This window comes from Stigmatopora nigra, chromosome 1 (assembly GCF_051989575.1).
Source record: "Stigmatopora nigra isolate UIUO_SnigA chromosome 1, RoL_Snig_1.1, whole genome shotgun sequence".
NCBI classification, from domain to species: domain Eukaryota; kingdom Metazoa; phylum Chordata; class Actinopteri; order Syngnathiformes; family Syngnathidae; genus Stigmatopora; species Stigmatopora nigra.
In genome coordinates this window covers 18,222,981-18,237,818 of record NC_135508.1, presented here as the reverse complement: position 1 = coordinate 18,237,818, position 14,838 = coordinate 18,222,981, and positions in this window count along the sequence as shown.

Genomic DNA, 14,838 nt, shown 5'->3' with positions numbered 1-14,838 from the left:
ACAAGATAAATAAACCGTGAAAATGCAGGGAGGAAACTAAGGTGTAACACATGATACCTACCACACGTGAAAATGACACGTGCGGATTGGAGGTATAAATGTTGAGGTCACTGGTTAAAGTGAGACAGATGCAAGGATCTCAGTACACCTGCCCAAGCTGCGTCCAGCAAACAGAAGGAATACCAAACAATTAAACAAGTTTAGCCTCAAAATGTTGTCCACTCTGTTTTCCCAAATAATAATTACTGACAATGTTTCAAATATCCGTCAAAACAACAAAAACAAATACTCAATATCTGTTTACATTTTTGTTTCAGAGATTACTTTGTTTCCCAAAAATCTTTTGCTGTTCTTCTCCACTTGCTCTTGCCATCTCTTTACCTTTTTTCAACCTAATCATACCCTTACAGCTACTTGTGTCCTGTCCAGGCGTCTTTTATATTTGTATGTATTGCCTGGCTTTCTTGTGGTCTTTATTGGCTCATCATACCACCACATTCCCTGAGCACTGTCGTGTTTTCTGGTGCTGTGAGATTTTGTGTCATAACCCAGTGGCGCCAACACGAATGCCCCCCAAAATGAAGTTGATCTAGCGATGACCTCAAAGCTTCCATCTTGCCTTTCATCTTAGAAAAGCTGTAGTCAAGCCAGTCCAGAGGGGATGAAGCAGTAAATCCAGCAGGAATGAAGGACTAAGCTGACTTGACTGTTCTCAGCCCATCTCCTGCCATTAGCCTCTATCTCCTAAGATATATTTCTTGGCAGTTAATCTGTTTTAAGATTTCCATTGTTTTGTAACGATGCCAGTCGTGTGATGAATGAACGAGAATTGTGTAATAAAGCTTCATGTGAAATAACGCTTTGAAATAATTGGAGGGAACTTTGTCATTATCAGTTCTGCAGGATGAGGCGTTATCAAGGCGTGTTTACAAATTCTTTCTCTGATGCTTCTTTCAGCAGGTCTTTAATTGAACGGCACATACCTGAGTGTCCCCTTCTTGAACGCCCCTAAGCAGTTTTTCTTTCCTTGCGGGTTTCTATCGTCCTATTGCATGATGCCCAGAAAACAACACAGAGAACCTACGTAGACATAAAAATATTGAGCTCTATATTTCAACATATGGTGTCATTCATATTTTAAAATGAACAAATACCACAGTATCTTTTACTGCCAAGCAATTAAGTGAATAATTGTGGGCACAGAGATTTGAAAAAGGCTGTTGAAAGAATACCAAAGACTTTTGAAAGATTACAAAAGACCTCTGAAAGATTACCAAAGATTTTGAAAGATTACCAAAGGCTCACAAAAGCTCACAATGAAAGACTGTTTAGAGAGTCTTAAATCTCGTTCTCGCCTCAATCTAGAACTAATACTCAACACATTAGGCAATTGAATACTGTGTGTAAATTTCTCCGAGTACTTCCTGAGAAGTCCTGATAGTTAGGAGAATCAATACATTACCAGTCAGGTTTGATTCTGCTTGTGTCTGTCGGTATTCTCGAGCGGTGGGCCGGGCCAAGAGGTGCATCCCCCTCAAATAGATATGGTTCATGTAAATGGAAGTAACATGGCTCCTTAGTAGAATAGTTATCTCCCAAACCAACAGTTGTGGGATCGGCACCCTATACTAGTGACCATGCCTAAAAATCCATGAGAAAGATTCGGATTACCACATCCTCCAGATGTTGCTACATTAGGTAGTAGTTAAATGAGGACGCAATGTCAAAAGGTTAGAAAAGGTAGGAAAAAAAGCAACAAATAATAATGGGATTGTTTTCAAAGTTCCCATGTTTGTTGGATCTCATCTATTGTTTGTGGCTATGTAACTGGAAGAAAAAATGTTAGATTTTTGCCTTATCCTCTTGAGCTAAAGAAAAAAAAAATGACCTTACAAAGATGCAAGTCTTACACAACAAGCAAGAGAACAGCACGCAGAGATTCCATTGAGACTAAAATATTTAGACTCTTAACTTAACCATTACTTTCCAGTTTTTAGTCCAAGTGTTTGGGATTGGTTTTGTTTTTTTCCCTATTTGACTCGTATCTGTGATTGCCCATTGAGTTCAGCTGGTGTATCCCCCGCTTGCTGGTTCTTGTGTGACCCTGGTGTTTCTGATTGTCTCATCAACCCATGTCTGTCTGTTTAAACCCTGCGTAATTTTCAGTCCTTGTCGGATCGTCTGCATTTGTCATGCTCATGTCTATGTGCTGTGATCCTCCTCTCCATGCGTCCTCCCTGTCAGGTTGGATTTTGTTATTTGATTTCGGAGTCTTTATTAATTTTTGAGAACGTTATCTCATTCATTAAAGTTTTTGTTAGTGCACTCTACTCTCTAACAACACTCCCTAACATAAATTAAAATCTTTGAGACCGGTGGACTCATTGAAAAATTCAGGAAAAAAAGATTTTCCCTGAATGGTATTTCCAAGTCAGACCGCAAGACATTTCATGACGGTAGTGCAGTGCCATTTGGGCCCCTTACAACCCTTCATCCAGCCAATATTTATTAAAAACTGTGGTGGTTAAAAAAAAAAAAAAAAACAAGAACAACAATGGTGAACAAAGAGGATAGTAAATTGTATGAAGCCAATGCCATTGGAAAAAAGTGTGAACCTATCCAAATAAAACAATTAACACTGCTTTGCATGACTTAATATACATAGTTAATTTATCTTTAAAAAGATTGCCCTGTTTGAACAACAAGTATAAACCAGGGGTGTCCAAGTTCGGTCCTCTACAGCCCCTATCCAGTCTGCTTTCCATATCTTCCTCCTCTACCACACCTGAATTAAATGATCAACTCATCAGCAAGCTGTCCAGAAGCTTCATACCGATCCCGATTATTTAATTCAGGCGTGTCGGTGGAGGGAGACATAAAAAACAGACTTGATAGTATCTCTCGAGGATTTTCCCCTGGACTGTAATCAAAAGAAAAAAATTAGCAGAACTCGCGCTGACCAAAAATATAGTTCTCTGAAGAGTGTAATAATTTTTACATCTTTGAAATCTGATGACAACAAAACAATACAGGAAAAGTCTAATTGATTCAGATGAAGTCTTTATGTAATTCCAAGCACCATCTCATGACCAAAAAACCAAGACAAAACAAAATAACCTTTTCCTTTCCTTTTCACTTAAATTCTAAACCTAACAAATATTAAAGCATACAGTTATGTATTTACATACGCGTATCAATTACCACACATTGATGCAATCATAATAAATTAAAGTGCCACCAACATTGAAGAACCAGGACACTACAAACTTTAACTTTTTGAGGACCCAATTGTGGTCTAATACTGCTCTTCCCAAGGCCGGGAAACAATAATAGACATCATGCAAGTTGACACATCATAACGTATGCGCTTACTGGTGATTATTAACGCATGCTGAGAGCACTACAAAACAGATTTTTGTCAAGCTAGGTCAAAGCGACACCCGATACCTCTTCAGTTTTGAGGGAAAACGCAGCCGCATCCTTGATATCACAAAATAATGGCATTCAATGTGAGTAGTTGGAAATAGGAGTCTTGAGAAGAAATATTTAAATCAAAGTCAAGTGGAGAATTCCATGAGCTTTTCCAAGCAAGTCACAATTCTTAGTACTGGCACCACGAGTCAGAGTGGATTAAAGTCTTGCAACTGGAGTTCTCAACTTCTGCTGTTATGTTAGTCATACAGGCTCATGCACAAGTAGCCCACCAAGGAAGAAAGCTGTTAACCCGATACCAGCCTAACAGACAATATGGTGACTGACATACTTAATGTTTCATTGGATGAAACAGGAGAGCAGTACCATTTGCGTGTCTCTAAGTGTTCTTCCTTGGGCTCACAACCAATCTATGTGTGCTTTCCTTCCTTCATCGTGTTGGAGATTTTCCATGCGGCCTCCAACTGCTTTCCCCCTGAGGGTAAAAACTGAAAATTGATCCCTTTTCTAATCATTGCGCTCATGTTCTGTTTGGTTTATTCCATCGTCCAATTCACCCTAAGGACTTCCATCCTGGGGTGCTTTCTGTGTATGCTTGTTGAATTAACCCTATTTGGCCAAATGTATTGTTTTGGATACATTGATTCTGAGCAAGGTGATATATTTCTTTCCCTGATACAAACTGATTCCTCATATAAATAAGATACACAAAAATTATATTCGGAATTTTGGAGGCTTTTTGTTCCAAGGGACCATTAACAGAGTTAATAAAAAAAAATTAATTTGCTGTCAATTATTTAGTGGTTTGGGATTTCACAGGTTAAGGAAAGTAACTGTTTTACCTGGTTTACATCATTGTAGCCTTCTGTAATTTTTGTATACTGTTGCTTTTTCTCCTTCTTGGGATTTATTTTTTTTAAATTTTACTTTCTTTAAAAGCAACACAATTTGTTACCCCCCCCCAATGTAATCAATCTGACAAAACTGTCAATCATAGTAAGTTATTAACAGTAAGACAATGTAATTGTATCATGCCTGATGACAAGCAAATGAAAAATAATAACGAAAAAAAAACATTTAATTTAACTGAAAAACAATGAATTCTTCCCGACAGCCATTGGAAATATTTGATCAAAATGTGCCCGTTCCTTCCTTACCCATTTCTGTGGTACCTAAAAGGCCGCATGACTGCCATCTATTGCCAGTAGTCTTGCTTCCAAGCACTGCTGAGTCATGACAGTCAGGCGCCGCTTCGCTTCTCACTGTTAAAAAAAATAATAATTGGCATGTGTACTCATCAATGGCAGTGAATGTTTGGTTTGTAATTAGCAACTATTCTTGCCAATGTCAGCCAATAATTTCTCCCGCAACATTTTTCATTGAATTATCCTCTTCTTTAATTCATACCAATATTTTCAGAGACAATCAATTTATACTGCATCATATTATCATATTGCCATTGCTATAAATCACTCCAGGTGGCTCACTTTGTCCCTTTCTACTGATAATTTGATTCCTCTAAAATTCAAAATGTACATCATGTATTCAACAAAACAAGTCTTGAAATACATTGGCTCAACACAATACTATTCATACATACAATGTGTCTCTGCACACATTTGGTATAAGAATTCCTAGATGGTTTATCCTCCTCTTTGTCATCTGTTTCCTGTCCGCTCTGCGGCCCCTTGTTTTGTTTGTAGGACAGTCCGTCCCCCTCTCACTTTGTCCGAGTGCTCTTACTAACAATTGCTCCTGATGGAATTTTTTTCTGTTGCCAAGAAAATAAGCAAAGAAAAAAAGGGAGTCAAAGGATAAGACACATTGACAGAGGAAAACATTATTTTCTTTGCCCGAAAATCCTGTTTGGACACAGTTAGAAAGCGGGAGGGGAATACTCTGGAGGACTGCTTTACAATCAAGGACAGGGATCGTGATCTTTTTTGAAAAATTAAGGAATTTCATTTGTCCAGGGTGTGATATTTGTGAATAACATACAGTAAATAAAAGAAAGTTGCCATTTGATCAATGCCAGCACTATTTTGGCCAATCATGCTTCTGATGCTTTTGACACCAGACACAATGGATTGATTGCCAGCCAATCACAGGTCACCATTCATTCATTTAATCCATTATTTTACACCTAACTTTTACTGATGATTTATTTAGAAGTGTAGTGTCTGAATTCACACCGTCACAAAAATATTCACCAGCACTTTGAAAAAAAATGCTAAAATACTGTCAATTGTGGTGCCTAAAATATTATGGTTCAAATAAAATTTGAAAATTGTAAAATATACCCTGCCACAGAGTTAATGCATACTAGTCATCATGATAAACTGCCTTAGAGGGGGTGATGTATTAGAACACATTTGCAGAGCCTAAGAATAAGAAAGTGGTGGCATCAACTCAAACATAAAATTGGTTATAGTTTATTTTGTAAAAACAAAAACAGTTCAAATGTCCTTCTATTAACGATTATTTGTTGTCGTTTTTTAGTGTATTTGGATTTGGCAGGATTAAACAGAAAGGGCAAATATTAAGAAATTTAAAGTGTGTGTGTGTGTGTGTGTGTGTGTGTGTGCGTGCGTGTGTGTGTGTGTGTGTGTGTGTGTGTGTGTGTGTGTGTGTGTGTGTGTGTGTGTGTGTGTGTGTGTGTGTGTGTGTGTGTGTGTGTGTGGAAGAGGGCAATGATGTCATATTAGAATAAATACTGCAAGTCTTAAATAAGCATTGAGCCCATATGGTGATCAAGCAAAATGCCTGTGAGCATAATGTGAAATTTGTGGAAGGCAGCAAGCTTGTGTGTGTGTGTGAGCGCACGTGCCTTTGTGTGTACACAGCGCATGTACACACATGAAGCGCATGTTTCCATTCAAATGGAAGTTTGTTTAGAGTAGTATGAGAAGCAAGTTAGCAGATGTGTGTTGAATAGAACTCTGTGCATTTCAGGGCTCTCCATCGTTAACTGTCACAGTCGAGACGTTGTTATTTTTCCCCGAGTCCCTCAACGCCCCATTCTTGTGTATGTGCAGCAGAGGAACTACACTTTTAGAAATGCAGAGCCATTATTGCATCATTTGCAATCAAGAGGTCTACTGTGAACTGCCTGAGAGGCCCTAAAAATTATATCCTGGCGCAACGTTTTTAGATTTAAAAATAATGCATTTCACATCCAATTACTGTGTATAGTTTAACTTCATTTAACTTAGTTACTATCCTTACTCTGTCTCCATAAAGATTGAATTGATATGTTTTTGAATTTTTGGAATATGAAATGACATTTTTCATCCACGTTGAACCCTGTGGCTTATTTTTATATGGATTCTTACATGTTAATGAGCTGCGTGTGCATAAATATCCAATAAAATATTGTGGACCCCGAGGATTTATAGTCCTAGTGGGGCTTATATAAGACGAAACTTAACCGCAAATCTCCCTCGAAACACATTAAAAGCTTTTTTTTTTCTTTTACATTATGTTTTGTAATAATCTTGGGAGGGAAACATGTGGGTTTTGGCAATGGATTCTGCCCATTCTACAATTGTTCTATCTAACTCCAACATTTGCTATTTCATAGTAAAACAAAATTAGATATACACTCACTTGACAGTCTCAATGCCATTCCATGCATGCGTTCGTGCAGGACTTGCGGTTCCAAAATTGTTAGATTTTTCGGTATTTCTATGTAAATGATTTCACTGAATCATGCCAACACACTCAAACGATGCGCCCAGAAAGGAGTTTATCATCTTATTGTATTGGTACAGAGCTGACACCCAGGAAATAGGAAATAGGAAATAAGAAAAGAAAAATAGATTGAGAACCAGCCAAAGAGGCCAAGTCTTGGCTTAGTTTATGGAGGGAGATGGAGGTAAAAAAAATTGACAGTACCTGGTTGGGTGATAAAAGTAGTGTTCCCTCGGTTATCGCGGTTAATGGGGACCGGGACCACCCGTGATAAGTGAATTTCCGAGAAGTAGGAATTCCCCTTCAAAAATGCTTAATTTTAATTTAATTAAAAAAATATATATTTTATTTTTTATTTTAATTTTTTTACCCCCTGTATACAGTACACCATATAGAATATGGGTAGAGAGAGTGAAATTCATGTTATAACAAAAAAAAACTAAAATATGTTGTCTCAATGTAATATTTATATTTTGTATTTTTTTCCCCAAAAAATCCGCAAAGCTCAGGGTCCGCGGTGGCTGAACCGCGAAGTAGCGAGGGAACACTGTATTGTACACAGGCACAGTTAATAAACGTTTCCATCCAACTACTACAAATCGGATGACATCTACTGCTGTCAACGGAAACAAATTGAGTAAAAATATGTCAGCGGTGAGAGGGATATAAGTTCTTTATATGATTTTTTTCTTTCCTAAGAAGGTGTAATTGTTTGTGATTATCTCCATTGTTTTACACATTATGTTTTTGTAAAACGATTCACTGTTGAATAATACTGATTATATTTGGCCACAACAAGCAGACGAACTGTTCTATTAGATTAGTTGCCACACTTGTAGATGGGTATTTTGATTATTAACAAATCAGTGCTCTACTGTGGCAGAAAGAGCAACCTGGCATACAAGTTATATTATCTGATTGTTTCCAGAGCTGTGGGCAACACATTAGCTGCACTTAAATGCCTTTTTTGAGAGGAAAAAGTAGGAGTAAGGAAAAATATCGGATGAACTGTAGCTTTTTGTTCACAAAGCTTTGCCTTTGCCCTCTCACTCATCCAAAAAGATGGAGAAAGTAAGCTGGAAGAAACAAATGAAGAGTTACAACTGGACGGTGGAAAGTATTTCACAATAGGAGTTAATCAATCTCACTTTGGAGTAGAAATGAGACTGGAGGTGAAAGTGAATGGCAATAAATAGAACATTTAGTCAAAACTCAGAAGTTAGAGTTCCATTCTCAAATCAAGGTATGATCAGATTGTGGAGTTCAACCAAGTTATGGCAAATAATCAGATTAATTAAAGTGACAGTGAGGCCTTGATTTAATTTGTTCCTTGACATGCTTGTAAATGAAAATGAAAGGATCTGAACATCCTCGCAAGGGCCGCGGGGGTGCTGGAGGCTATCCCAGCTAACTTCAGGCACCAGGCGGTGGCCCGCCAATCACAGGGCACAAGGAGACACCCACATTCATCCCTATGGGAAATTTAGTTTTCAATCAGCCTACCCTGCATGTTTTTGGGATGTGGGAGGAAACCGGATTACCCAGAGAAAACCCATAAAAGCCCCGGGAGAACATGGCAAGGGTGCTTCACTTCATCCTAGCCAATTTAAAAGAAATAAAATCAGTTCTAGTTCCCAAAATAAACAAAATATTGCTTTTTAAATTTTAAATACTTTCTTCGTAAAATTGTACCTAACAGACTATACACAATGGTAATGATTTGTTCATTTTGCAGTACACACACACACACACACACACACACACACACACACACACACACACACACACACACAAACAGTTTAAAACTCCATGACTACGCTGAAAAAATCTTGGATGTTCAGTACATTTTAATGTTTATAATGCATTCATTGTCAGTGAATCTGGGTACAGAATCTCAGCATTGACTCTTCATAAGCATATCTATGACATTTCCTGTTTTATGTTAGTATTCACCTACAAGACTTAAAGGCATAAGAAAACTGACTGAAAGTTTGAACTTAAAGCAAAAGAAGAAAAAGGAAACGTGTATGTATGTCCAATGAGCATATACACTCTACATTTGCCAATATTATTGGAACATGCTTTCCGGGTGTTGACGTCATCATGCAAATGATGATTATGATGATGTTGTTTATTCATCTGCAGAAGGGAAAATGCTTGAATGAGGGTAGTGTCGGAAGAGGGTAAGGAGGACATGAATAGAGCTCTGTGAGGGACAGGAGAGAAAAAAAGAGCACTTATGGTATGTTTATGTTTGTCTGCCATATTGATACAGCAGCCATCCCCAGTGTAATCAACGAAATTTGTCCTTTACATTGTGAGGGTCATGGCCTGTACTTTCCAAGCGTATGACCCTAAGATTCGAAGTAGATTTTATTGCCCTTATCCAAGAAAAGGAAAAGGTCTAACCGATTCTTGCGATTATATAAGTGCCCAATTCGGGAAAAGAAATGTCAAATTTTTAAACTTCTGTAGAATCAGCTGCTTTGAAGAAGATTCTGTGCGAGCCAGTCATTTCAAATGGCATGTGATTTTTATCATGGTTGCTGAAAAAATGTAACATAATGTAATAATATATATATATATATATATATATATATATATATATATATATATATATATATATATATATATATATATATATATATATATATATATATATATATATATATATATATATATATATATATATATATATATATATATATATATATATATATATATATATATATATATATATATATATATATATATATATATATATATATATATATATATATATATATATATATATAATAATCTCATCTTCTGAACTGCGGGTTGCGGGGGTGCTGGAGCATATCCCAGCTGACTCCGGGCCAAAGCCAAGGGACACCCTGAATCAATGGCTAGCCGCAGGGCACGAGGAGACGCATGCATGTTGTGAGGACCCACCTGGAATCGAACCCACGACCGCAGAAACTTGAGATTGATCCGCTAACAACCCATCCACCGAGCCACCTTGTTTAGGTATACAAAGGATTTACATTCCACACCAGACTACACTAACGCAGCAACCAGTGGTCATCTGTCACTCGAGCTCAGTAATAGACTACCTGAGGGATTGAATGCTTTAGACAAACACGTTGGTGTTCTTTTCCGTGTCATCTAATAGAAGTGTCAGTGAAGGAAGGAGAGTGTCATTTGATTCTAAGATGCAAGGTAAGGTGAGAAGTGGAAGCCGTCTGGAGGATTTAGGAGCAGACAGAAGAAAGTACAAAAAGGACAGCATCATTACCCGGTGTGAGTGAGAACAATAAGCCTCCTGGCTACAGGTTGTTTGTCTACTATATATTTCCCCTGTGATTGACAGGCATCCAGTTCAGGGTGCACTCCGCCTCTTTCCCAAACAGCTGTAATAGGCTTATGATCATGCACGACCTGAACAGATGAGCGTTGAACTGTCATTTATCTTTAATTTTTTTCCACAGAGAAAAAAAAAATCTAATCTTCACTTTCTGGGCTAAAACAAAACTACAGCACAGCCCAAAGTCATTATCAAGCCCAATCAGGGAATCTGCTCCAAATGAGAAGTGTAACAGACCCATAGTTACACTGAGAATATATCTCTTGTATTTATTCATCAATTTATTATTGGCTAACAGTGTCCAATCCAATTTAATTAGGGGGAACGAAAAAATTTAATTTGCATAGACTTAGCTCAAATTCTCATGTTCTCTTAAGTAACTTGTTATTTTGAGAATTCTGAATTGTGATTAAATAAGTTGATTTGAGTTTTATTAACTTTTATTATTATTACTATTATTATTATTATTAGTAGTAGTAGTAGTAGTGGTAGTAGTGGTAGTAGTGGTAGTAGTGGTAGTAGTAGTAATAGTGGTGGTAGTAGTAGTAGTAGTAGTAGTAGTAGTAGTGGTGGTGGTAGTAGTAGTGGTAGTAGTAGTAGTAGTAGTAGTAGTAGTAGTGGTGGTGGTAGTAGTAGTGGTAGTAGTAGTAGTAGTAATAGTGGTAGTAGTAGTAGTAGTAATAGTGGTAGTCGTAGTAGTAGTAGTAGTAGTAGTAGTAGTAATAGTGGTAGTAGTAATAGTGGTAGTAGTAGTAGTAATAGTGGTAGTAGTATTAGCATTATTGTTATTATTATTATTATTATCATCATTATTGTTATTATCATCATCATCATTATTGTTATTATTATCATCATCATCATTATTGTTATTATTATCATCATCATTATTGTTATTATTATCATCATCATCATTATTGTTATTATTATTATCATCATCATCATTATTGTTATTATTATTATCATCATCATCATTATTATTACTACTACATCTACGTACGTCTTCCATACCGCCCATCCTCGAAACGATTGCGGGGGTTCCTGGAGCCTAACCCAGCAGTCTTCGGGCGAAAGGCAGACTACATCCTAGACTGGTATTATTATTGTTATTATAATTATTATTTTAGCACTTAACACTCCCACTAATTGAATTGAAAAGCTGCTCACGTATGTGGAAATTTAATCAATTTTCAGAAGCATCTTACTGTAAGAATGCTGCTCAAATCTTGGGAGAATAATGGGATAAAAGCAGAACTTCAAAGTTTACCAGAAACCTTCAGAAGGAATATTGCTCATGGCAAGTAATGAGGAATTAAACAATCCATGGTTACCATGACAACTTAAACAACAGAGGCCACACATGTTGGGGAGAATGTTTCGTAAATTCAAGGAACTCATTACAAGCGAGAAGAACACGGCTGTTTGTGACAAACCTCAAGAATCAATGTAAACTTTGTTTGTAACCTCATTACTCCATGATGGCCATTTAATGGAGTGAGAAAAAGCTGCAAGACTTCACCAGCATAGGGAAAGCCAAATGTCATTAGCGCCAAATGATGAAATCAACCATGAGCACAAAGTACAACATGTCATCATTTCAGATTTACTCAAATGCATTGCACAACAAATTATCCAGATCTTTCCATCTCAGCATCTTATTCTATGCTGCTGACTTGTATGGGGTCAAAACCAATTGCAGGACACAAGTAAACAAACAAACAACCAAAAGATGCAGACAATTTTGAGCATTCAAGTCATCAAAGGAAGTAAAATGATTGGAATATGAAGGTGAACTGGATATTTTCAGCTCCGTTCAATGCTATTCAAGCATTTGGGCATCAAGTGTCCTACCTGATGATAAATAGCCTGGACAAAGTTGCTGATTGTGGGTCTTCTGATTGGATAGTGAAGCTAATAGCTAAGGACTAAATAAACTGTTCTCCAGATTTACGATCTAAAATTCATTGAGTAGGTGGATCTGGAACACACCATCAGGAGAAGGAATCTTTTAAACCTGAGACAGCTGGAACAGTTTGCCTGCAGAAAGTGGCCACAAATACCTATCGAGTGTCTTCTTGTCCGATTGCAGCATTTGTCTTCATACAATTAAGTATTAAGTCAAGGGCACCCTCATTTTGACAATCATGTGTGTTTTTTGTCATGGATTTACGTCAGAGGATAAACATCTTTTTGTTAATCAATTATTTTTTTGCAGTTTTATTTCCAGTCTGTGTCGTATGTCAGTTTGAGGTCATTTCATTGTCTATTTTGACCTTGAAAAACTCTTCATTTGGCTAGAATACAACGATACAATCCCGAGACATTCAGACTAGTGCGAGGACTGAACAAGGCTGACAAGAACTGAGGAACCATCTGACAAAACAGACAAAATCACTGAATGTCAAAAATAATCCAATGCAAACAGAAGAAGCAGTGGAAAATCAATCGCTCCGTGGCAAATGGATGGAAATAAAGCTTCTTATTACTGAGCCAGCACATGCTTAATAACAGATTCACACGAGGTGAATCCAGGAGTGGTCATCCGTCTCTGTTATTGGTGGCTTGACTGACAGTAAATGGATCTCTCAGATGTTTCTTCACTTCTTTGCCAACAGGTGTTCTGTGCTACGCACTCAGCTCATGCCAATTCATGGCTCCATATCGTGTCTTCCAAAACAAAGACAAATGGCTTTGCTTAGCTCTGAACATTCCATACAAACCCTAATCCCATTTTATTTTCAAAGCTAATAGCAGTCTTGTTTGCAGAATGCAGCAGAATATGAAGGAAGCCAAGATAAACGTTTCAATGGAAATATCCTCTGATTGAAGGACAGTAGGAGGGTATGATCACTGGTGTGGAGTGCAGTCATATGATGGTGCTGTAAACAATGTTTCAAACATCCTCTCTTGTGTTCACTTCAAATGAATCTTTGAAATAGAACTGCTTGCCAACCTGGAGGAGGATGACCAACATGTAAACTGGGTCATGTACTGAGATGATTTTCTCTAACCGATACTCCCTGAATGATTGATTTGATTGGGTCTAGTTAAAAGTAATAATAGCTAAAAATACTATAAACTTGTTTTTGTGTCTTGTTTCCAAATACAGGAAATGTTTCAAGATAGGTGCTAAGGAAATGTGCTTATATTGAGAATAGTTTAGTCCTTAATTTACTAAGCAATGGCTGTAAAGGCTACATCATCCCATCCGTCAGCAGGACGTTTTGGGTGGGCCAAAATGAGTCTCAAAATTTAACTTGGCTACAAGTAAAAAGCTATGTTATCTCGGCTTTGTTCAATAGTAATGTTTTTTTTCTCATAACGGACAATGTGAGTAAGCAGCGCAGCAATGGCTTATACTAGATTGGCTGGTCACCAATTTAAGGTGTCCCCCGCCTGGTGCCCATAGTTAGCAGGGATATACTCCAACACCCCTCGCAACCGTTGTGAGGATAAGCATTCAGAAAATAAATTTTCTGATTGCACTCATGCAATCAGGTTCCCGCTTGCTTTAGCTGGAACCTATTTATTTAAAGTGTGTGTGCTGGATTGGCCGGAAGTAGGCCAAGTTTGGAGACCTCTGTATTGAACAATTAGGGAGAAAACTATGCCTGTTATCACAGTGTGACTCCCGGAAGAAATAGCGTGGGGTGTATAAATTGTAGCCAAGAGAAGAAGTTCATCCGAAGAAGGTTTGATAAGGCTTGTGAAGTGAGGTGTGGCCAAAATTGCGGCCCAGAGAGCAACAATTGTCTTAGAAAATGTGCTCATGAAGCCTTTATGTAGGCACGGGATACACACTGGAAAATTGGCATCCATTTCCCACATTACAATAAGTAGAGATAATTAATTAATATTTTGGAACGAGCACAGTCAACGAACACGTTTAGACCTGATGACTGTTTATAGTACTTTGCTTTATCAATTCAACATTTTCAGGCATCTTAACATTCTTTTCTTTGGCCTGTCAAATGACGAGACGTTGATTTACAGTTTTGCATTGCCTTTTAAACCAGACTCGACATTGACTGTCAAAGACGGACTTTTTCCCGCATTAACCTTCGCCGCTCTGCACGTGCCAAGGTCACGACCCACAGCCAGTCTGGCTTACTCAGCCAAATGACAAACCTGCATATCTTGTGCAAGTGATCGAGTGCCGCCGGCAACAAAGGATATGTGGGGTGATGGATCACAATACTCGTATGGACAATGCACAAAACATTTGAATGAAAGAAGGGAGGATCCCGCCACGCTACCCCCACCAGCAAACCTTTATTTGTTCATAACATGTGAGTGAGCAGCCCACCTCTCTTTTCCCCACTCACACATCGTAGGTATGTAAAACAACGCACCCTTCCTCATCTGTTCAGGCG